The 22,532-nt window shown below is 42.9% G+C and overlaps 1 protein-coding gene and 1 long non-coding RNA gene across 3 annotated transcripts in view; one reads left to right on the top strand and one right to left on the bottom strand.

The window, feature by feature from the left end:
• The window catches only part of ADGRG1 (adhesion G protein-coupled receptor G1), a 431,161-nt gene that overhangs the window by 124,788 nt on the left and 283,841 nt on the right, over positions 1–22,532 (top strand). The window lies entirely within an intron of this gene.
• LOC144799372 (uncharacterized) overlaps positions 1–22,532 on the bottom strand; it is an 87,080-nt gene that overhangs the window by 19,453 nt on the left and 45,095 nt on the right. The window contains exon 2 of the long non-coding RNA XR_013603799.1: positions 4,387–4,497. This is a non-coding gene — a long non-coding RNA (uncharacterized LOC144799372). The remainder of the gene's footprint in view (positions 1–4,386; positions 4,498–22,532) is intronic.

Raw genomic sequence — 22,532 nt, 5'->3', positions numbered from 1 at the left:
GCGGGTCCCGCATCGCCCTCGGATAGAGGCGATAGCTTGAAGATTTCTGGGGGCACTCAGTGGGCAACCGGCAGGGCTGCGAGCATTGGCTGGGACTCCAAGGACCAGGAGTCCCGGCGCGCCCTTGGGAACAGCTGGGCTGCTCTCCCTGCCGGCCCCGCCCACCTGCTGGACCTCCCAATAGGGAGGTATTTAGAGTAGGCGTAGACCCTGCTGCGCGGGAGCGCGCGGGAGGGCGCCGGGAGAAGCCCGGGACAAGGGCGGGACCGTCTGTGGCCGTCCGGGGCCGTTGGAGGCCGGGCAGGGCTACCCCTTTTTCATCTGTGGAAACAGGCTTATGGTAGTGACATTCCTTGGTAACTATTGTAGGACTATTGATTATAATCTTTCTATCTAAATATATCTAGTTATTAACGTAGAGTTGTTGTGTTTAAGTATCAATTCTGTTTGTATATTGCTATTTACATTCTGGTGCAAGTTAACATGTCAGCACCCGAGGTGACCACACGGCAAATTACGCCTGGATCTCTTATCTTGGGTCCCTTGGATAAATTCTTTGCTAAAATAAAGAGTGATACTGACAAGGAACTCACTCTCGCTGAGAAGCGAGCAGGACGACGCCTATCAATTGAGTTGTTAAAGCTAAGACCACTCCTTGCTGAGAATGTTTACCCAATTAGTGTTAAAGATTCCACTAAATGTAATGACTCAGATAGTGAATCTCTTAGCACTGAGGGCATCCCACTTATATTTCAGACTAATGACCCCGTCCAAAATGACATTATAGTCATCCCTGATCCTACCAATTCAGAGTCTATCGATAACCAGTTAATTGATCTAAGTACTCCGCCATCGAATGGTTTAGCCCCTCTCCCTCTCCATGATATAAATGTACCTTCTCCCATATTCACACCCCTTGGTTTAGACGAGCTATCTCATTTATCTAGCAACCCTGAAAAACCAAAGGAACCAAAGAAATTTCCTATTAAGAAAAGTAATAAGGGTTTGAATAGAGTCTCGGGCTCACCCCCGAGAAAGAGAAGAAGGAAGGGTGCACCTTTAAAGGGAAATAGCTCTTTTACGTTCCCTATGCACACGGTGTCGAAAGATGTGGAAAAAAGGGATTTAGGAGGGAATGTGTCTGCTAAATCAATATCTGTCCCAAGCTATGCAGGCTTACTTAAAGATATTGATGATCTTATCAAGGCTCTGATACTCCCACTCACTGAAAGGATCAAAACATTAGGGGGAAAAATGGATCAGATCCTTGACGGACAAAAGGCAAATCTCGATAAGAACCAAGTTGCCAAACCACCTCCCACTGAATCGTCAAAGAAACATATTGGGCCTCCCCCAGTCATTAATAAGTCTGCTGTGGGGAGATCTAACTTAGTGGCATGTACTAAACCATCTGACAAACTGACGACGACATCAGATAAAAAAAGTAAGGATACCTCTCACCTTAATATAGGGATACAAAAAAGAAGTAACCATATGGCAGATATTTCTAATGGTACGATCCCTGCGACAACTATGAGAACAAGAAATATAGTTGACCTGCCCCCGGATTCCCTAAATTTTGTTATCATCCTCACAGGGGTCCCACCTATATCAAACGATAGTCATGAACATCATTCAAGCTTAAAAAATAAGGTCATTCATTGGCTAAGGAAAAATAGACCCCTACCCCCACATCTAAATGGTGATATAGTGTCGGTCAGGCGATGTCAGTGGGTGGGATTGAGACCAAAGGACATCGAAGGAGATATCATCATTGTTAATTTTAAAGATCATAGATTGGTCACGCATATTAGTGATTGGTACCCTGGGGACGGGGAGGGGGGAATTACTACCCACAACCTGAGCTATTTCTATCCAGAAGCCCTTATGAAGCCTCCACCTATTTGTAATCCATCAAGGAAGAATAGAAATCATAGTACCCTAAACAACTGGAGACTAGAAGGTTTGCCTAGATCTACCTCATCGTCAAATCAGGCTCAGAGGTACTATAATGGAAATGGCTCCCCCCACCCCCAACCCATGTTTACTTCATATCATCCTAAGAGCAATAGACCAAAAGTACCATATAGGTTAGATACTCCTATGAACTCGGTGGTCAACAATTGTTATAATAGGAATACCGATCCTTGTAGCCCACTGTTATACCCAAATTACCCACAGGTTTATAATCATAACTCATATGCCAACAAACCGAGGGACTCTTATCAGATCTATGACCCCAAGGATACTTGGCATATACCTCTCTCTAATTTATTCCATCCCCTCTCTCGAATGGATGAGAATGATTGACTTGATATGTCACACAAAATGGAAGAGACCCATGATGGGTGGGGCTGCATTGTGGACCAAAATGATTCGTCAAGTGTCCCCAGGAACCAACAGGTTCAAAAAGCTTGTGGGGAAGATCAACTAACACTTACTGTGGAACATATTCCAGCCCCATATTATCCTCGGTTATCCTCTAATGATTGTTGCAAAGAAAAGGAGGAACATGCTACCACCTATAAATTGGATAAACAGAGGATCCAAGAGCCGGGGTGTCACACTAGTATTCGGGATGTTAGGTCAAAGAGTGGCAGGGAAAATTTAAGGGTGCAAAATAAGGAATTTAAGATTATAAGTTGGAATGTCGCAGGCCTCAAACATAGGGTCACTGATTCAGAATGGCTAAAGGTTATATCAGATAAAGATATAATACTATTGCAGGAAACCTGGGCACTGTCAGCAGTACACATAGAAGGATTCCACTGTTATTGTATTAAGGCCAAAATGCCTATTTTTGGCCGCCCGATGGGAGGATTATTAATAGGGTTTAAGATAAATATAGGGGGGACCATAAAATTGATCCCCTCTAAAAACCCAAATATTCAGATAATTGAGTATACCAATAGCCTTCCATACTATATAATCAACTTCTACAACAATGATTTCAACTCAACTCCGAATAAGAATTATATAGATCTTTTCGGGGAACTATCAAAAATAGCGGAAAAATCTAATAATCAGGTGAGCACTAGGACAATTTTAGCAGGAGATTTTAATGCAAAGTTTAAAACATCTGAAATGGATAACGCACAAACAGATAGGGCTTATAAACGGGGTAAAGAATTAGAACACTTTTTAAATGAATATATCTTAACAGACATAATGGACGTTAATAAAAATGAGCCATATACCTATATTCCAACCTTCAGAGGACAAGAATTCTCTAGTACAGTGGACTATATCTTTATGTCATCTGACCTAATAGATAGAGTCAAGAAGGCTGGTGTCCTTGAAACTGCCTTTGGGGATCACAATGCCCTGGAGGTTAATATTGGCTTAGGTTCTCCTAGTGCCTTTGTTCGCCTCCTGGGAGCAAGGGATATTGTGGCCTCAACTAATAATTTAAGATTAAAATGGCGAGGAATAGACAGTGGCCAAGTAATAAATACAATCATAAGTACCCATGGTCTGTTAATTGAATCTTGCTCCCTGAATGATAAGAATCATCAAAGAATAGTTAAAGATTTTACTAAATTATGTAATATCATAAAATCACTCTTAAGTGTGCCTATTAAATTGTCTACCCCTGAACCACGGTGGTTTGACCGCCATTGCTCAGCAGCAAATAAAGCTCTTCGCAGAGCTTTAAATTGCAAACCCAGAAGCATAAGGGATGTGAGGGCCGCTAGACAAAACTATAAAATAGCCATAGGCTCAAGAAAGGCTGGTCTGTTAGTTGAGCAATGGGAGGCATTAACAACTGCTGCTGCACTAGGGAGCAGTACGACCTTCTGGCCTGCTGTTAAAAAGATGCGTGAGATGGGCAAGCAATTAATACCAACTAGCTGTATTATAGCGAGTGAACAATGGGAATTGCATTTTTCCAAAATATATGCTAGTCCTGGAGCCGATACAGAAGAGTATGCCCAAGGAACGCTAGAACCCCTAGAAATCACCGTGGGGGAAGTCACTATGGCCATTAATCAGAGCCTTGGTAGCAAGGCACCCGGGCCTGATGGCCTACCAATAGACATAATTAAGTACAAACCAGAACTTTGGGGGGATATTCTTGTGAACCTTTTTAATAGCTTAACTTATGCCCCAATACCCGCATCTTGGTCCACAAGTATTATAGTGCCGATTTATAAAAAGGGAGAACGATCTGACCCTGTAAATTATAGGCCTATTTCACTCCTAGACAACACACTGAAGATCATGGGCAGGGTACTATATAATAGAGTCAATGACTGGGCTGAGGAAATGGGGGTACTAGACCGTTGCCAAATGGGTTTTAGATGCAGGGTTGGGACCCTTGAACAATGCCTAAATTTAAATCTTTTAATTAGTAAATATAACATAGCTAAGGCATCTCCCATTTACCTTGCATTTATGGACTTATCATCCGCATTCGACCTAGTAAATAGGTCAAAATTGTGGTCGATCCTTTTGTCGCATGGCCTGGACCCCCCTTTGGTACATTTCCTCGCACACCTGCATAAAGACACAAAGGCACAGGTTCGGATTGATATGGAGGGAACAGTTTCTGGGCCAATTAGTGTACAAAGAGGTGTGAGACAGGGGTGCGTTTTAGCACCCCTGTTATTCATTATCTATATAAATGGCCTGAGCAATTCTCTTAAGACGGTTACCTCCGATGTCCCTAAAATCAAAGGAGGCCTATTACCCTGTCTTCTGTATGCAGATGACGCTGTGCTCATGGGATTGACACCAAATGCCCTACGTGCACTAGTCAAGGACTTCTCATTTTATATGGGGAATTTGGATCTTAAAGTAAATTTTAAAAAATCATTCATCATGTCCTGTGGGCCGGGTGCTAGGCAACTAAACTCAATTACGATAGGAGTCGATAAGCTGCTCTCAACAAAAAATTTCCCTTATTTAGGCATAGTCTTTGCTGCGAGCGGCCTGTGGGGTGGGCATATTGCCCACGCCACAGGCAAGTTCTCAAAGGCTATAAATTCAATTTTATCCCTCCCCAAACCAAGGAAGATTGGAGCAACAAAAGCCATTTTAAAGATATATAGGCTCCAATGTATACCAGTGGCAACCTACGGCGCGGAAATATGGGGTTCCTCAAAAACACCTACCATACAAAAAGAAGAGAATCGGCTATGTAGGAAACTACTGGGGGTCCCCATTTCATCATCAGGATATATTTGCCACTCAGAGCTGAACATTCCCTATATTAGTGATTTTATTGCTGCTAGGCCCGCACTATTTTGGCTGGCTATCTGGGCAAATGATTATGCCAGCCTAACACAGGACATTTTGAGTGAGTGCCTAGCCTGTGATAAATGGAATAAGATCCCATGGCTCCGAGGTATACAAGAAAGTTTGTCTAGCATAGACAGAGGAGACCTCTTTGATAATCCATCCCATATTAAGAGGTCCGATAAAAAGGAAGTTCAATTCGAACTATATGCCATTTATAATGGAAATAGACTGTCAGAAGAGATGCGAAAACAAACTGTTGTGTCCTATATTAATAATGACTTACCAACTCACCAATTACCACTGTATCTGTTATTACCTATGTGCAATTGGGAAAGATCGTTACTTTTTAGAATGAGAGCAGGAACGATAAAGTTTGCCCTCTGCTTTCCCTTGGGACACAGCCCACATGGATATATCCCGTGCCCTTGTGATGGAATAAGTAAACAAAGTGATTTACATTTCTTTTTTATGTGTAAATTTTATATGAAATATATTAAATGGTTTTTAACCCCATATTTTAAAAAATTTAGACCTCTCTCATTGAATCAGTCCTATCTTATGCTTCTAAAATTAGAAAATGATGAACTTATATTCCGCACAAGTACTTTCTTAAAAGTTATTTTCAATGTTCGTAGAAGTATGGAATGCCCCTAATTCACTTTTGTACTCTTTATGATTATTGATCTTCTTTTACCCAAGAGTTGGAAATATATGAAATATATGATTTGTTACTTGTACTCATATGCACTGTATAAACATCAATTGCACTTAGGTACTGTAATTTTGAATATGCTGAATTGTATTTTTATGATTGTACTTTTATGGATTTCTGTGTAATCCGAATAAAGATTTTGAATCGAATCGAGCTAGCTTTGTATGATTTGGAACTCAGAAGATGACCGGTCTGCTCATGGCCAAATGCCTTGTTTTTAAAGACTTGGATGGTAGTTTTACACAAAGGCCGGAATGGATTTTTTTTAAATGCAAAGGTTAGGACTAGTAACACCTTTTAAAATAAGCAGCACTTATTGTGGGACATCATTTATTGTAGGAAGTACATACAGAATGTTCTGAAGTATGCTGAGCTGCTTCAGAGTCTGTACCAAAGAATTACCATAAACGAGTATTCTGGGCTTGGACAGGTCTCCACCTGAGCTCCAGGCTGCTGTTTTCTTTGTTGAATCTGTGATGAGCCAAGAAAACTCTCAGGTGTCTGATTTTGACAACAATCTCACCAAGGACAAGATGACATAATGTCTGTGCATGTTTGGCAGCTATTTCCAGGCCAATGGCACTTTCCTAAAATAGCATGGAAAGCACAGTTGACATCACATGCATTCTTTGACTCCACAATGACCTCATCACATGACTTTTGACCGTTCGCTTGACAAAATCTGGCCACGTCATTGACCTTGATGACATCACAGTGTGACATCATTGAAGTTAATAAAAAAAAGTAATAAGCATAATAGGAAGGAATTAAATTCTATAAAAAGCCCAAAATTCATAAAAACATCATACTAAAGGCGATTATTTTAGTTGACACACGCACACACTCACATGCACTCTGCGGCTCTACTTTGACAGCAGTGGTAGTTTCCGACTAGGTCCTTGCACTCACTTCTTGGACCTCTTTCGTGTCTCCTGGTTCATAGCACTCAACATACACCCTATCCCCACTCCTTGGCCCCATAAGCCCCTTTTGACAGCTATTATGAGTTTTACTCAGACACTTGTTGTAAGAAGAAGTGCTACTGCTCCGTCTTTGACCAATCTACAAGGTGCTGCTGACTACTGCCCTGCGTAATTTCTGCGGGAGGCTGCAAGTGTTAAGAAGCAGCACTCGTTTTTGGGGACTGGGACCTATTTCCATGTTCAGATTTGATCTGAAGAGAGAGAAAGGCAACAAATTGAGAAAGGATGAGAAACAAGTAAGAGAAACCTATAAAAACAATGAAAAGGGGAGGAAGTGGGGATGAAAAATAACATGGTAGAGTGAGATCAGGAGATAAGAATTGTAAGGTGGTGGAATAATAAATAGCTGGATGTTCTGGGATCAAGGATGCAGGGGGCCTTCTTACTGCACCCTATTACTGCACTTTTTACTAGTCCACCGGAAGCCCAGGATCCCATTTTCATTGCTCTAATTGTGGCTTATAGAACACCTGCTATGCCACTGAAAATAGGCATGGGGTGTGGGGAAACCAGATTTTGAAACCCAGAACCAACAGTGGCGGCCGCTAATGAATAGTATTAGGGGGTGGCCGGCTGGTGTGGAGGGGGATTCGGAAAACAAATAAAATGGACTTACCTGCCACTGCCTCTCCTCGGCCCTTCTGTCAAGTGAAGCAGGAAGCACACAGGCTCCCAGACCCCCCTAGCCAATCATGACACTCCTGTCACCAGCATGACAGCAGTGTTGTGATTCGTCTGAGCACCCTGGTTCAGCACTCAGGCAGGAAGTGAGAGCCTGTATATGTTCTCGATCCAGGCTGTGCAATGCAGCCGGGTGGAGAAATCGTAAATGCACGTGACTGTTTGGCTAGCCCAAAACAGTCGGCCAACCTGTCATGCGCACTTAGAAAGTACACACCACTTCTCCCCCTGCTGGCTGGGACGACAGTCCATCCCTTTATCGCACCTGAAATGTAACCATACTGAACCAGTGCTGAAAAATAAAATGATAATAACCTTATTTTCATTTAGATTTTTTGTTTTTGTACTGCTCAAAGAGCAGTGGGGCAACGCTCCTCTGCCTTAGTGGAGGAGCTGCCGCTGAGAACCTGAGAACGTTTACGTTTAGAATTGTTTTGAACCAGGTATAAATAGTCTATGCATAAATGTTAAGTTATATGACCTAGTGACCTAGTGGTGGTAATTCATATGCACACAAGTCATAGAACCATTGTTATTTTCACAGATTCATCCCCTGACGAAGGCGCTAGACGCCGAAATGCATTGGGATCATTGAATATATAATGTGATGCATATAATGGATCACATTACAAGTATATAATGTTGAAAAGCTTAAAAGATTGATGTGAATACAACATCGTTTATGAAATAATTGGAATAACATGAAGTAAAGAATTCAAGAAATATTCTCAGTATCTTTATTGATTAAAATAGCTGGGTATCCAGCAAATACAGTGCCCAGGGAGACAGACCAAGGATTTGGATCTGCTTACTTTGGATTAGATAAAAAAACTTTGCCATTTATAATGGCAATAATTCCAACTTTGAAGGGTGCAGTACTATATGTGGCCAAAAGCAGTCCCATGGGACCTCTTATTGCAAATATGGTACTGCACCCTGCAACATGGCTAGATAAAAAGAATTGGCATATATAATGCTAATAACTCCAACTCCAACAAATGTGAGACCGATTGCATTTCCAATGTGATAGGTCTCACATTCTTTAAAGTTAGAGCTGTTGGCGTTGAAAAAGACAATGTTTTTTACTTTTGCTTTTTTATACCATTTAGCAATAATGCTAAGCAAATATAATAACTCCACTGCAAATAAAATAAAACAAAAGTAAAAGACATTGTTATTTTCAATGCCAACCGCTCTAACTTTAACAAATGCGAGACCTATTGCATTGCAAATGCTTATTTGTTTGTAGCTCTGTCTTCTGGTCTGCAGGTCTGATTTTACTGCTCATTTCCATGATATAAAAACAAACATTGCCTGCAGCAAGCACAAATCCATACAGTCTCCCATATGCAGCGGTCTTCAAAACTGCCTCAGTTTGCAAACATGTAACACTTTTTTAGCTACCTAATTCTCTAAACTTTTATTTGGTGTATGGCCTATGTTTTTTGCCCTTGTCCGACCCTGGTTTTCAGGCCTCCAGTCGTGTCTCTGTGGCTCTAACCACATCCGCCTGCATCATGCTTTAGATTAACAAGGTCACAACATGCCTACCCAGCAATAGCGAGAGTGTGCTGGTGAAGGGTGTAAAAATATCTTCTGTCCTCTTTAGAGTGGCCTGGTGGTACCGCATCTTCTGCGCAACACTGATGCTCGGACTCGACACACTGTGACCACACTGCTCCTTATCTTGCACAGCAGCACCCGCCCTGCTGACAGCAAGCTGCTCCGCTGGTGAACACCCCAAGTGTGGGCACTCAGATATGTGTGTATGTGTGTGTGTGTTTGTGTGTGTGTATGCGTGAGTATATTACCTACTGGCGGTCGCCAGTAGGTAGTTATAGTTAGGATTGTTTTCCATAGGAAATCCGCAACATTTATTGGGAATAACTTTGGCGCCGAATGAAGGATCTGCCTGTAATTTTCCTTAACTTTGCCTCGCTCCTTCCCTGAAAGTTTCGGGGGGATCCGTCAAGCGGGGGTCGAGATAAAAGGGGGGTCCCAAAACGTGTTTTCCCCATGTTAATTTCCATAGGGCGGTTGGACTCACTTTTAGCCCGAACGGCTGAATGGATTTCCACCAAACTTGGCAAAATTGTAGGGACTGGTACCCCGATGTGCCTTTGCTATGTCTCAAGATATATGCTCCAGTGGTTTTTACGAAAATTTACTTTGAAAAAATATATATTGGGCTACATTGGGCTATATATATATGTTCGAGCCCAAATGTAGCCCAATGTAGCCCAAAGATGGCCACCAGAGACAAAAAAAAACCAAATGTAGCCCAAATATCAGCCAGATGTAGCCCAACTATAGCCCAATGACAGAATGTCCCAGAGTGTTCTAAAGAACAACTAGAGCGCTAACAGTCTTACTTATGACAAAAGTATGGCACACCTGAAGTCATCTTGATTGGAATAAAGTGGTAACACTTAAAACATTTAATTTGCAAAGGAACAAAATGAGGGGGTTCATTTTGCCATAGAAATTATGATTAGTGCTGAAGAAAGAAAAATTAGGGCACATTTTGAGTGACTTCTCAAATCCTCTTATATTTCATAAAAGAAATTCTGATATGCAGTCTCCCAAGATGGCCACCAGAGACAAAAGAGCCCAAATGTAGCCCAAATATCAGCCAGATGTAGCCCAACTATAGCCCAATGACAGAATGTCCCAGAGTGTTCTAAAGAACAACTAGAATGCTAACAGTCTTACTTATGACAAAAGTATCGCACACCTGGAGTCATCTTGATTGGAATAAAGTGGTAACACTTAATACATTTAATTTGAAAAGGAACAAAATGAGGGGTTTCATTTTGCCATAGAAATTGTATATATATATATATATATTCACTGAAAAAACCATAGGTTTCACACCAGTTATAGTTAGGAATTAGCATTTAAAAAACCTATTAAATTCACTGAAAAAACCATAGGTTTCACACCAGTTATAGTTAGGTGGAAATTTTACTCGCATAAAACCATTGAAATTCCCATGTTATAGTTAGTTGGACTCACTATAACTTGCGCGTGCAATGCACTGCTGAGGACGTCACATATTACATCACTCATGACATGGTCAGTGACATCACTCATGACATCACTGATGACATCTCAAATGACATCACTGATGACATCATCCAGTGAATGTGTATCTTTCTGAAAAATAAATATTTTTTATATATGTATATCTAAAGGTTGATGGAAGAATAAATGGGTAAATAAATGTCTAAATGGATGTTTTTTGTGTAAAATTGATTGGTTAACTGACTTATTAAATGTATTTTAGTGAATACATATATTAGCGAGTAATGTTTAAATATTTAAATATCTGTATCTGTGTCTCACTTTGTGTATAAGTGGCTCCATGGGTTGGTGAGTAGCTACATGAGTGTGTATATGGGTTATTAGTTGTTTTTTTGAGTATCAGTATCAGTGTCTGTATGGTTCGGTGGGGGATATTTCTTAAAGCACAGATGCATGAATGAGTGACTCACTATTTGTATGTATTTTGAAGACAGCATGTGTGCAAGACTGTATGGGTGGATGATTGTGTGTATGGGTGGGTTAGTGAGTATGTGTTTTTATAATTGATTGTTTAAGAGAGTAAATATGTTTCCGTTTCTGTAGAAGTATGTGTAGTGGTGTGTATATAGCAGTATAATCAAGTAAATGGTTTTTTGATAGTTTATTTGCATGTGTGAATTTGTGTGTGAGTAACTATATGGATGAGTATTAGTGTGTAACAGGATGTATAGGTGTATGAGTAAATATGATGAGTAAGTACATGCATGAGTGACTATATAGAACTGTTGGTGAATGAGTGGATGTGTATGTAGATGTTGGAATTGCCTAATAAGTTGTTGTAATTGGTATTGGTTTCTCCTTTTTTTAAGAAAATGTTAGTTTCTATTTTTGAATGTGTGTGTCAAAGGTTATTTTATGCTGATAGGAGGTCTGCCACTTTGTCACAAGGATGTTGTCATCAGTGATGTCATTTGAGATGTCATCAGTGATGTCATGACTGATGTCACTGACCATGTCATGAGTGATGTAATATGTGACGTCATCAGCAGTGCATTGCACGCGCAAGTTATAGTGAGTCCAACTAACTATAACGTCGGAATTTCAATGGTTTTATGCGAGTAAAATTTCCACCTAACTATAACTGGTGTGAAACCTATGGTTTTTTCAGTGAATATATATATATATAGGGAAAGAGAGAGAGAGAGAGAGAGAGAGAGAGACACTGCGAGACAGTGCAGCGGCATTGCACGCTAGCTATGACAAGTAAAATGGGCCTCCTACCCTGGCTTGGTAGAACAAAAACTGCTATATGTGGGGACAGAGGGCCCCTCAAACCCCTAGGCCCTGGTGTAACTGCACTTGCTGCACTATTGATAGCTACGCCCCTGCCCTTCTCCTGATTTGGTCATAAAACAAAGGCATTGACCTTCGATATGGTCAATCACGACAAACTACTAAGAAGACTAGAAAACAGGATGGGTTTATCTGGTAAAGTCCTTCAATGGTTCAAATCCTTCCTGGAAAACAGAACGCAATCATATATGATCAACAAAAAACTCTCCATTTCCTCACTTAACCTACTAGGAGTTCCACAAGGCTCCACCCTATCTCCTATGGTATTCAACCTACACGTCGAACCACTTACCTATCTACTACAGCAGGCGAACATCTCCTTCCACATGTATGCGGATGACACCCAACTGTACATCAAGATCTCCTCTATCGAAGAGATAAGGACCATGGATCTAGCTCTCGGAAGGACTGTCCAATGGCTATCGAGCAACTTCCTCAAGCTAAACTCTCAAAAAGCAGAGTTTCTTTTCATTTCCACCCGAATAACTCCACTGAGACAAAGGAGTGGGCCAAAATGTCACTGCTCTGAACTGCATGCCGATTTTGGTGGACTCCTCCATTTCACTTGGAATCACTCTGGATAAGAACCTTAATATGCAAACTCACATCAACCTGTTGGTGAAAAATGCCCGCTTCCACCTCAGCTATCTCAGAAAAATGAAACCATTCCTCGAGAACTCGGACCTCAAAACTGCAGTTCAGTCTATAGTTATCTTGAGGCTGGAATACGGATGTACCACCCTCTCAGGGCTTCCCAAAATCTCAACCGCTCCTCTAAAAGCCTGTCTCCATGCCCCAGCAAGACTCTTAACAGGATCTAGGAAATATGACCACATATTGCCACACCTGAATGCACTCAACTGGCTACCCTACAAAGCTCAAATCCACCTAAAAATGGCTTGCATCACTCGCAAGGCGCTATACCACAATACCCTCAGTACCTAGCCCAAAAACGTACCTTATGTGGAGGAAACAGGCATTCAACGAGCGCAGACAATCTACTTCTGAAACCCTCACGCTTCAAGAAGACAAAAACTTCCAGCAGAGCATTCTCCGGAGCAGTGCCAAGAATATGGAACTCTCTTCCACCATACATCAGAATAATCTCCTCTACTCCTCTCTTTAAAAAAGAAGCAAAAATATTTCTTGATGAGCAAATTCCTTCCTTAAATCCGCACAATCACGACACCAGCTCTACAACATCCTAACTAAATCCACTCGCAGGTCACTGAGACTGCGAAGTTAAGACCTACATGAACTTGAACTTACTTTCGCGTGCAGAACAATTCTCAATGCTGCTATTCTCTGTTAGTTTTATATTATGTTTTTTGTATGCAATGTTCTCCATTAAATGTGTACACCCTGCTCTTTATGTAAAGCGCTCTGATACCCTATCATGGGTCTGGTTCGTGCTATAGAAAACTCTAAAAATAAAATAAACAACTGTAGTGTAGTGGCCCCCGAGACTCACGTGTCCCGGTGTCATTTCACTTGCCGCGCCATTGATAGCTAGATCCTGTGCTTCTCTCATGTCTGTGCACGCATGTGTGCGTCCGCGTTAGTCTGAAACGCACATAGGGCGAGAGGCAGGAGTAAAGTAGAGGTAGAAAAATATACTGTGGCCAAGTGACCATCTCCCCATCGGGGCCTTCCCTGTAGGCTGGGTACTATTAGGCAGGAGTGGCCTGTTGTCCCGAATATTCGTCAAACTGATATCCATTTGACGAAAAACTAAAACCAGTTATCGGGTTCACAAACCACGACAAAGCCAAAACAGGTGTTCATTTACATCATTTTAGAGGAAATTAGTTATTTAACCAAGAAAGTTGAGATTCCAAGTTCTTGTAAAAGCTGTAGTGTCAGAGAGGCTAGCCAAAAATAAAAACCCTTTCAAACGTAAACTAAATATCCCTTTTCTTCGTCTATCCATCCAGCACCTTCTAAAAATATCGAGCGCATTTCGAAGTGCTTCCAACTTTTACACATAAATAAACAGGTCCTAGTATAGAAAATGGATTGACCCAGATCACACGGTTTGGGAAGCCATGTCAAACCTGTGGTCACGTCCTAACTCCACTGCTGCTACAGTGTAACAGGATGCTGTGTAGTGATTCCGCACTCTTGTTGTGGTTTCCCCGAAGTCAGGCCTCAGGGGACAAGTTGGGACTGATCACTGTACAGTCAGACCTGAAGCGTCTTCTCGCGAGTTCTTGCAGCACTCATTTTTGGCACAACGGACAGTAATTCTGCATAGAAGGGGGCGCCCCTTCCTATAGTTTATTTGTTTTGACTGCAGCCCGTTCTCACGCCACAGCTGCTCTCACTTGAGATATGCTCAGATATCGCACCCGAGGCCTCACCGGACGCCATCTTGTGGCCCGCCACATGCAGGCAAGTGCCACATGGCCTGTCATTACAAGCAGTGCCAGTCCGCGTGCCACCCAATGACGCTTCATGAAACCGCCGACGTTGGCAGCGGGTGCTGGTGTTGTGTGTGTCACACAAAACCTTTGAAATGTTGCTTATGGTTTCTTTGACTTCGATTGAACACACTGTGCCTTAAAGAAAAGCACTTCAAGGACTCTGCAAGAGAGATTAGATTGATAGCGAGGTCACGGTGGGAAGGAAATGGAACAAGTCAGCACAGAGGGAAGGAGGAAGGGAGAAGAGGTTGTAGAAAGGATAGATGGAGAGAAGGAAAGCTAGAGAGATGGATGGATGACCAAATTTCCTCCCAAATGAGGAGTAAAAGGTACACCTTGGCCATAAAATCGCATTAAATAAATAAATAAATTAAATAAATAAATAAAAACATTGCTGGTAGAAGAAATCCCTATGGGAAGCTCCCAAAAGCGGCGGGAGAGCTCGCTTCACTCGATCACACAGTGCCATTCAGAATATTTTCAGCCGTGGGAGATTGTATTTTTCTGGCTTCTCACGCCCGCCTCCTCTTCGGGCCGGACCCAAACAACACCGTGTACTTTGTCCATGGCAGAGTCCGTCTTTGGTTTCACCTGTGTAAACGTCCCCCCCTGAGCCAGGTGTGCCCTGCGCCCAGACACGGGATCCGCGCGGCTCAGATCCAAGCAGGTGGCCTCCGCCCAGCCGACTGCCACCACCTGCCGCCACCTGCAGACTTCAAAGTCCAGCTACCAGAGCTCTGTGCATTATCGCAGCCGCTCCCTCCTTCTGCGTTTCTTTTGTATCGTTGTTCCTTTTCTTTCTGAATGTCTGGGTTCTGCACCAGCGACCCCTGCCCCCGCCTCCCCCTTCAAACCTTTCCCCACAGCCCCAAATTCCTCTCACCAGCCATTCAGTGCGTGGAACTCCACATACAGGTTATAGTATACAGATATCAAACATGAAACAAGCATTGGCTTAGCCAGTAGGCCACACATCTGGGACTTATTGGCGTTGACATTACTTTTAGGCATGCTGTGCAGCATGGCTAATAAACATGAAAAAAAGCCTACGCGTCCAGCTGCGCCATTTTGTAGGAACGCAGGCCAAACGTTTTTTATTTACTGATCTGAGTTGGATTAGTTTAAAAAAATAAAAAACTGAACCTCTTGCTTTGACAGCTACAGCGGGGGTGGGGCCCTTTATGGTCCTCTTCAGTTTGCAGCTCGGCAAAAAAAAATCTCATAATTGACACTATGAAGGAATGTAGCATAAAAAGGAGAGCAAGCAGGAAGAGAAATATCGAATAGAAGGAAGGGCGAAGGAAAGGCTGGAGGGATGAGTTGATGGATTGATGTCTGGGTTGCTGAATGAATGGGTGAAAGAATAAGTTAATGGGTAGGCGGATCGACCGGTAAAGGGATGGATGGACAGTTGAAAGGAAAGGATTGGATGTTAAAGGGATGGATGAGTGGGTGAAAGGATGAGCGAATGGATGGCAGAGTGTTTGGATGAGTGAAAGGATGGTAGAGTGAATGGATGAATAGCACAGTAGAAGGATGGATAGCAGAGTGAATGGGTAGAGTGGATGGTTGAAACGGTGAATGGCAGAGTGGATGGATTGAGGGAATGGGGAAAAATTGAATGATGAATGAAAAAATGAATGGATGTAAGAATTTAAAAGTGAAATTGTGGATATCAGCGGGGGTATGGAAGGGTGAAAGAATGAATGGATAGATGTCTGAGTGGAAGAGACAGTGGAGCTCTTCTAGGGAGTGGTCGGTTGACTTGCTTTGTGCCAGCAGAGCTTTCATGTCAAAGTGGGGATTACTTTAATTTTCTGGCTATTACCTTGGGAGAAGCAACCCGCTGGTGAGGGGAATAAAGCAAATGGAGACAAAGCAATGTGGACGTAGAGGAGAGGTGTAAACATATAAACAGAGAGAATGCAACATGGAGCTAAAACGCTCAGAAAAAGGTGGCAAAGGGTGAAGCTGTTTAAAGTGAAAGCATACGTAAGAGCAGCTTGGAGGACATAGTGGTGGAAACAGATTTTTTTTACGTTATAAAAAGAAATGTGCAGGGAGAGTTGGGAAAACACAGGGAATCGGGAAACACATGGACTGCCTAGCTTTTTAGAAGAACACTTTTTTCAGAAAAACAAACACTTTTGTATGGATAAAAGGAGACAACAGAGAGATGGTAAACAGTCTATGTTCCACAAAAGGGACAAAGACTAGCGGGACAGGCTACAGCAAATAAAACAGTTGAATAGAAAGTAAGAAAATAAGAGCGACAAAACAAAAGGCCAATAGAAAGCAAAGGGCGGAGTTGCTGTGTAGGTCAGCCCTAGACATGTCTCCAATAAGTCTTTTGCAACGAGAGAGCTGCGCTGCCTAACCAGCTTTAACTTAAAAGGTTACCAGATGACTCCATGTCAACAAGGGCTCAGCGCTCCAATCCTTGGTTTTTAACAGAGTAATGCATTCTGGGAGTTTCAGCCCCAGTTCACTTTAGTTGATTCGGCTGACATAAGGCACCAGAAAACAATGCAGGGTACTCACGTTTCCCATGTCCACACCGAGTTGCTAAACCAGTCCAGGTGTTTTCTTTGCATTGTGGTACTTGCAGTCCTGGTTTCATCAAAGGTTTACCAGGATTATATATCCCTGAGTGAAAAAGAAAAAAACCTGGATTGATTGACCTACTTATGCTTGGACCCTGGCAACTTGAGGCCCCTGGCACCTGTTTGTAATAGGAAAGCCCAGGACTGGGTCATTATGTCCTTGGTGACCCGGAGATATGTGGCAATGCTTTGGTAACTTACTGATATTCCCATTACACCCATTCCATCTTCTTCGTCGTAGTCCTTACTGATTTGAGGTGTGCTGTAGAAAAGACAACAGAGGACTGAGGAGATGGGTAATCGGCTAGGGCACCAAAATCATGGCACTAGAGGAAGCTGCAGAAAGGAAGAGGAAGGCAGATCACCAAAGTACTGGATTAAGAAGTTTAGGAAAGAGAAGTGGCAGAGTTGACATCGCCTTAAGACCCAGTATCCACAGAACAAGCTGCAATGGTCCTGGATCTTCAAACTTGAATAGACAGATGTCTGTGGAAACTTTACTCGAATTCACAACCAATAACTGGAGCGATGAATAAAGCCAATCTGCAAGTGAACGGACTGGAGATGGGCAGTAGAATGCAAACGGCTCACTGGGAGATGTCCACTTTAACCACAAATGTGAACGTTAAGCACAGATTCAACAGAGTCAATGTGCCACACCAGGAAGAGTAAACAGGGCCTTGGCTGATGAGTCTGAACAGAACTAGTTTTGTGGCAACATGAGGGCCGTCTATCACCAACAAGCTAAGAGACGGCGGGCCTGATTTCGAGTTTGATTAATGGGTTACTCTGTCACAAACGTGACAGATATCCTGTCCACCTTATTTCAAGTGCCATTAGATACAGTGCACTTGTAATAAGGTGGACAGGATATCCGGCCCATTGTCCTAATACAACTCTGAATCAGGCCCAGCGACTCTAGCAGCAGACCACAAGGAACACATGTGCACTGGACCCTTGCCAGCTAAGGCAGAAACTAATAAAACAAGGCTTGAAGGATCTTTAAGTGAAAGTGGGCCCACATGGGACCTCACTCTGGAAAAATAGGAGGGGAAATAAATGATTCAAAATCAGCTGGAAATCCATTGTCTTTAAGAAGACACTTGATCATAGAGACATTGAGATTTGAACATTTAACCTCAACTAGAGAGTTGGATATGTAAACCACTTGGAGACAAGGGACACTCTATGAGGTGATACTGGTGGGACTGGAAACACTGACTTGAAAATCACTTTCTCTGTAGATGCTGATTATCGAAAATCTTGGTAAACCTGCCACAAGTCAGCGGTCACGATTTTCGCTACGTGGAGGAAGCGGTCCCTAGAAATATCAAATAGCCATGGGCTAAAAATCCTTGTCCGTACTGGAATGAATTATTGGAAATAATCCATTAAGAATTCACTGAACAAGCTATACCTACTTTGTTGATGTCATTGGTGAATACAAGGTCCAACTAGTACTCCCATTTAGAGTGAGGGACCAAGTAGAAGTTCAGAAAAAGTAGAGAAAGGAATTAAGAAATACCGTTATTATTGTGATTGCCCTGAAGAAGACCTTCTGGGTCAAAACGCGTTGGCTACGGTCGTTTTAAAGAAGATTTTTTCAATAAAGAAACCAAGAAATAAGAACCTGCTGAATTCATGTGCCTCTTCTTACGTTGCCTATATTTGCAAATTATACTAATTTCTTGACTTGTTGTAGTGCTGAATCACTGTTTTTGTTGCACATTTATAGGATTTATTTCCTAGGAGGTTTAAGGGGTATTGAGCCTCTGATTCTCTGCACCTGTGAATATTGTAAAAATCTTAACCTTTGGACATTAAGATAGGTGCATTGACAATTACCCCATACCCCTTGTCTGTTGTTTATCACTAGTTAACGATCAGTATTAGTTTGGTAGGATAATGGAAAAATCTCAACAGCCAATAAGTCCATATAGAAACAAAAGGGTGGGAAAGAAGAGGTGACCGAAACCCCCACTGTATCAAATCTCTGCATTGCCCAAACAAAAATGGAGTTCAAGCCACGCAGTACATCCAGGCACTTCGTGCAAGGACATAGCAGCCAGCCCAAACCAAGATGATATCACCTCAGAAGAGAATCAGCGTGTTTCGCAGAAACACACATCTGGAGGTGTCCCGATTAGAGCAGTACCCATTACGTCTTTTAGGGGCATACTGTTTAACTGATACCACAATAGAAAAGGGGCTATGGCAGCAAGAGCCCTTCAACAGTGACACGCTTCTTGTGCCTCTATCACTTTCCTTGGCTCTCAATGGTTAACTACAGCAGGCATGGGAAGACTTTGAGAGAGAGCGCTAAAGAGAGGGAGGTGGGAGGAAAGGTAGGTCGAATGTATTCACAGAGTGAGATAGAGAAGGATAGAGAGCATGGAAAGGCTTAGGAGATTAAGGGAGTGGGGTTGGTTTGAGCATTTTTGCCAGGGCTGCTTTTTTGTTCCCCTGTCCGGCCTTGCCAGAGAATGGCACACAGGGATATCCCCCTCACTCATGGCACACACACCTTGCTAAGAAAAACTCAGAGGGAGGAAGAGAGCAAAAAAACACATGTTGGAGTTACCACCAACATACAAATGCTCCCTTTTTCCTCTTTTGTCAGCAGCCGTCCAGTTATTTTCCAGCAGTGTCCTCAGAGCCATCGAGATACGTCTTTGGCCAGCATTAGATTGCCAAATACCCCCTGCTGGAGGCGCCACTAATATGACTAAAACAGGCAACCTGCAAACCTCCGCTAGCTGTCTGCCTCACCCAGACAGGAACTTTGACTGTCAGAGTTGCCAGTATTAGAAATATGCTGAACTTAATTTGTAAAAGAATGAGTATTGGTGCCTAAAACTCTGCTCAGAAGCCTGTGGCTGGCATTATTAAATGTCGGTGTGCCAAATGAATAGTCTTGAATCCACCTCATGCCTCTTTAATCCACTACCAGACACACCCTGACCCTTTATCACAGCAGGGTCTATTCTTCTATCTTTGCAATGAGGTTGCTGTCTTTCTCTTCCTTCCCCTTTGTGTATTTTTACCCCTTTTGTTCTTGTGGAAAAATATGTGTCAGACATAATAATTTGTGCCGGTGGGCTCCACACTCAGCCACTCGCTCCGATACAGCACTGGAAATGTGACTTGTGTCCAGCATGTGTTCCCATGGAGCAGGTTAAGTTCAAAATAAATAGGGAGTAGCTTCTGAGGATGGTTCTTTTCCATAAACACAAGCATTGGCAACGTTTTTTTAGCCACAATGTTCAGCAGCCTCGGCTTCAGTGCAGCATGTTTGAAAGTTAAAAAAAAGTACTATATCACAGCCAGTGCTTTTTTTATTTTTTATAATTGCTGGCAGGTGGGAGGACGAGGCATGAAGCAACACAGAGGTGGTCAACATGGAGATGGTGGAGTGTGGTGAAAAAAGCTCTATGATGCCAGTGGTGTCCGCGTCATAGCGTTTATTTTTATGGTTGTTGGGGTGGACAACATGGATGAAGGAGGGAGGGATAAATGCAATACGGACAATGGAAATGGGGGTTGAACTGGGTTAGGCAAGCTAACAGTAGCAACAAAAAGAGGAATGGAAGGAGGGTGGAGAAAGCTAACACAAACAACGGTGGGAGAGAGGGTGAGTGCAAGCCAATAAGGACAATGAACGGAGGGAGAGAAGGAGAATGAGCTCAAGTCACACAGACAAGGAAAGAGGTAGGTCTGGTGGGGATAATTAGATATCAGGGACAGGGGAGAGAAATGCAAAAGGCAGCCCGCTGAAAAAAACTCACTATGGTAGGGTGCTTAAATGCAAAGAAAAAAGTAGCACCTAAAACATTAGCAGTGGAAGGACACACATAATGTAAACATGCTCTACATGAGGGACAAACACACAAACAGGAAGGAAGCCTGCTCAGCTGACCAATAAGAAGCAAGTGAGAGTGACAATGGAGGCAACTAAATGCAAGCAAGCAATAGTCAGTGTCTTACTCCACTAATAGAAAACAAAAGGTCTCAAAGTGATAGCACATGCGCTGATTAGGCAAGACCTAAAAATGGGGCAACCTTCGCTCAAGAGAAGCTGAAGTAGGTTTAGTCCCCTCACATGTTCAAGCTCCTCACAGCGTCCTGTCTTGGGAAAGAAAATAGTAAAGATTGTCCCTTACATGGGCATGTAGCAGGAGGTCTCTTGACAGATACATACAAAAAATGGAGTTGAGTTTGGAGATGCTCTGCAAATAAGTTAATGGATTTGGGAGAAAGGTGGGTGCAAGCTTCACAATGTATGGACCCAGGACAGTTTTTTTCTTTAAGGTGGGCAGCATGGTGCCTTCTAGGCGGTGCACACACCCCCTTCAAAGAGGACAGGAATGAGGAAGTGGATGAGGAGGTAATCTTTATTGAACCTTGTTTGCTTTAGTCCTATCGTTTGCATACCCCAGCATTTAACAGAAGGGAGGTAAAGTGAGCTTACCATGACCCCAAGTAGTGCCTCGTGCCACTGCTCCTGGGGCACAATTGATAGCTCCACCCCTCTTGAAGCTCAGACTTTCTCATGCCAGTCCCATCAGGTGGTGCAGATGGAAAGCGTGTGACCTCTTTACTCGAGGAAGAGGTTGGAAGTAGGTGTTTCTGCCACCCACACCTGGGCCTGTGGCTTGTCCCGTCGATGCGCGCGGGAGCACAGACCTTGTTGTGGTCACAACGGCCTCGCTGAGGTATGTGCACAGCAGGTAGTACACCCTCACCCTGCTCTTCCACATGAAAAGACTCTACCACCAACGAGAAGCGCAGAATCATCCTCAAAGGACAAAGTGCCTCTTCTCACGGTGTTTCCTCCAATCTGTATCCTCCTCCTTCCTCTTCACTGGTTGGCTCTTACTTAAGCCTCTCTTCGTTTTAGGCCTTCCTATCCAGTTCTCTCTTATACCTAGAGGTGGGCGAGCCAACAAATTACACGGAGAGCCGAACCATTGGTCTGGCTCAGATCTTATAGCCCGTGCACAAGCCGAGCCCTGAAAATGTTTGCCTTGTAAATCCTAGACCAAACATCCTGTAAAATATGATGAATTCTCTTCAACATTCCAAAAAGTGTATTTCTTTTACATGTGGAAGCTTTGACATTAATAGTCAGTCACATTACAGCTCTGCATTGAGAGCTACTTATTGAAAGGGATAGTTTTTAAACATGAACTTAGAATCATTCCCTTCCCATCCCCACTCTGGTGACAGCAGTGCCCGTCCAGGGCATCTCTGCCACCCTCCTGGTCACCAAAGAGCAGCAGTTTACCCATAAAGGTGCAGCTAGCCCTTTGTGCTGTCGGGAGACAACCCCAGTATTGCAGAGTACTCCTGCCGTTCACATCAACAGCTCTTGGGCTCTTTATGTATGTGGGAAGTGTGGTGTATGAGATAAGAGCTGGCAAGGCACTGGCAGCCTGTCCAAATAGTGAGCGAGGACTATAAGAGCATTCTACCTGACATTCTGCTTCAAAGAAATACTTGCATCATCCCTGGC

Source organism: Lissotriton helveticus, chromosome 12 (genome assembly GCF_964261635.1).
Source record: "Lissotriton helveticus chromosome 12, aLisHel1.1, whole genome shotgun sequence".
Taxonomy (NCBI): Eukaryota; Metazoa; Chordata; class Amphibia; order Caudata; family Salamandridae; genus Lissotriton; species Lissotriton helveticus.
This window is presented reverse-complemented; position numbering and strand designations above follow the sequence as displayed.